The sequence below is a fragment of the Musa acuminata genome, chromosome BXJ2-9 (genome assembly GCF_036884655.1).
Source record: "Musa acuminata AAA Group cultivar baxijiao chromosome BXJ2-9, Cavendish_Baxijiao_AAA, whole genome shotgun sequence".
Lineage (NCBI taxonomy): Eukaryota > Viridiplantae > Streptophyta > Magnoliopsida > Zingiberales > Musaceae > Musa > Musa acuminata.
This window is the reverse complement of record NC_088346.1, coordinates 45,956,618-45,959,777: the sequence shown is the minus strand read 5'-3', so window position 1 is coordinate 45,959,777 and position 3,160 is coordinate 45,956,618. Positions and strand designations below refer to the sequence as shown.

Sequence of the window (3,160 nt, the reverse complement as noted above, 5' to 3'; positions counted from 1 at the left end):
TCAGGTGGCAGCCTGATTAGAAAGTACATCGATTGATGTTGGAGAGGCATGCCTGGAATAGTTCACCGTCGGAGCCTCCATATCTGGGAGTTACGCGAGTGGTGCCGTCTATCTCGAAGGTTATCTTAATGGAGTTTACGCATGAAGCGGCGCCAACGCTAATGCCTGTGATTTTGTCAGCAGGTTCCATGCCCCAACGAGACTCGCTATCGCATGGACATTTGCGGAAGCCCCATCCTCGAGCTTGCGCCGCCGTCTTGATCACGTTTGAAGCCTGCACCACCATGCATCCATCACAAACCAAATAGAGTAGAATAGAAACTGCAATGTGTACTACTTAGGCTTCCCTGCAAAGGAAGCAAACCAAATATACGGAGCTCTCTCTCGATCTCACCATTCTGAAGCGAGCTCCTCTCGCACCGGATGATATGCACACACTGGGGCGAGAGCGAGTGGGAGTGTTTATAGAATCAAGGTGAGGTTGTTCAACGTCGATCGAAGGTGAAATGATCGAGACTTCTAATTCAGACTAAAGCTGGTAGTCAATATTTCATTTAGACCGAGTGGATATTGGATGGACACATTACTCTTATTCATGTGTGGATGACATCTTAATCTAAAATTAATATGACTTCAAAGTCCAGCTCCATCCCAAGTCATTATTTAAAACTTCATGGTCTTTCTTCATGCGTGCACGCTGCAATCCATCCTTCCATGCATGAATTCATGCTTGTACACCAACTCGATTATGCACTCTATGCAAGGACATATTGAATGCATCAAGATTTGAATCCATGATCGATGGGAACGGCATATATGTATCCCATATCACAAAATAATATTGTAGCCTGGCTTTTATGTCAAGCAATTAAATACAGTCCCTTTCTATGATCAGTTAATGGAGAATTAAGTTTGTGTCAATTTGAGTTTTAAGTTTCATTATATTGATTTCTAATTCATTCACTTAGAATTTATAGTCTAAATAATTGTAAAGAATATATTCTTATGATTGGGATTATGAATAACCTGTAAAAGATATGATAATATATATTTTAGTGGACATTATAATTGACATTCTTATTTTTATAATTAAAATTATTTATTTTTGTTCTCTTATTTACATTTATGTATGTACATATTATGATTGAATATTTATAATAGAATTGTCATAAATAGATAAATTATAGGAGATATTTTTTACTGCAATAGGAAGAACTAATAACATTATGATATATAGAAGAAAGTTTGACATTTATGATAAACGATCGCTATGACACACATTAGCAGTTAGACTTAATATGGTATTATTATGTTTATTAGACTTATTTACCTATTTTATAAAATTCATGTGCATGTGTAAAATATTTTTTTAAAGATTTAAAATCTAATTAAATAATTTTTTAATAATCTTTGTTTTATTATGATATGATTTCTTAAGATATGACATTGATGGGAGGGATTCTTTTTATTATAAACTTAAGTAATCCTATCGAACTTGATTTATCAAATTTACTTTTGTGATAATGTCATGGCAACTTCAATTGAGTGTTTATGATATTGCTCTATTAAGGTACGACTATGGAGATGTTATATCATATAAGTTTGTGAATTTATAATAGGATGACTTAGAAGTGAGCATGGTAAGTTCGACTTATTATTTACTGATGGGCGAATGATGTGTTGAAAAGTCACAAATGTCAACAATGAGACACATCATAGTATTAATAAGATAGACTTTATTTCACACTACTCAAACACACATCCAACTCAAACATAGATGCCAGTAACAGACATTGGCATCCTTATTCATCATGGCACACATTGGTTGGCTAAGCCAGCATCACGTAGACTCCAAATGCAGTGAGATACTCTGTAGTTGCTTGTCCAAAGAAACCCTTAATCTCGTCATATTCTACGTTGACTTCAAAAAAGGTTCCACCCCCACCTCCATATGGACCGTATGTCTTTCCAAGATTGGTGGTAAACGTGAGCTGAGAGACGCATGGAAATTCAGAACAGTCGTATTTGACATACCCAGAAACGGAGGTGAGGTATTCATCTTGCATGAGAGTAAACTGCAAGGCAATTAGAGCGATGATACATTTAGCGATTTATATATTTGATAGCAGGTATTAGTAGGAGGGAGGGGAAGGCAAAATAATAGATGCATGGATGGATGGATGGAGGTCGGAGAGGCATGCCTGGAATAGTTCACCGCCGGGGCCTCCATATCTGGGAGTTACACGAGTGGTTCCGTCGATGTCGAAGGTTATCTTAATGGAGTTTACGCATGAAGCAGCGCCAATGCTGATGCCAGTGATTTTGTCTGCAGGTTCCATGGCCCAACGAGACTCGTTGTCGCATGGACATTTGCGGACGCCCCCTCGGGCATGCGCGACCGTCTTGATATGGTTTGAAGCCTGCACCACCATGCATCATCCATCACAAACCACATAGAGTAGAATAGAAACTGCAGTACTACATAATAGATAGGCCTCCATCTAAAGGAAGCAAAGCTATATTCTTTCGGTGGAGGCAGAGTATCTATATAGCGTCTCTCTCACCATCAGCGAGCTTATGAATGAAGGAACTCCTCTCACACCGGATGATATGCAAACACAGTCGACTCGATGGGGGGAGAGAGGATGGATGGGGGGGTATTTATAGAACCGAAAGGTGCATCAAGTTGTCCAATATTTATGTATGAATGGAACTTGTATTACTTAAAGCATTGGATTCATATTGACCAATTATAGGTTGGATTACTTAAAATATGACTTCCAAGTAGTCAATCTCAATCCAAAGTTGGTAGAAATATCATCACTCCATGCTCATCTTCGTTTATAATACGAATGGTTTGCATTAAATCTTTATACGAATGATCCTATCTTCTACGTGTATTAACATCAAGCAGTCTCTCTTTTCTTTTTTTTCTTTCCTTCCTTTTCGGTTCAAACATGACTGTGCGATATCTTAACACCGCCTTCTTACCTTTGAATTCAAACTGGACAAAACAAATAGGGCTGATCATTTTCCACTGCATGCTGATCAGAAGACTCCCGGGAGTATTTTACTATTTTATTTTGATTAAAGAACTTTTACGAATAATACTCTTCTAGTCTTTCATTATGAATTTATGTTTGTCTCGTAGACCAATGTG

General features: G+C 37.7%; 1 long non-coding RNA gene across 1 annotated transcript; it reads right to left on the bottom strand.

Annotated features, from left to right (window-relative positions):
- Positions 1-1,716: 1,716 nt before the first annotated feature.
- Positions 1,717-2,602, bottom strand: LOC135622174 (uncharacterized). Its single transcript, XR_010490999.1, has 2 exons — positions 2,202-2,602; positions 1,717-2,075 (listed from the first exon to the last, which is right to left on the bottom strand). It is a non-coding gene; the product is annotated as an uncharacterized LOC135622174 (long non-coding RNA).
- Positions 2,603-3,160: the final 558 nt, after the last annotated feature.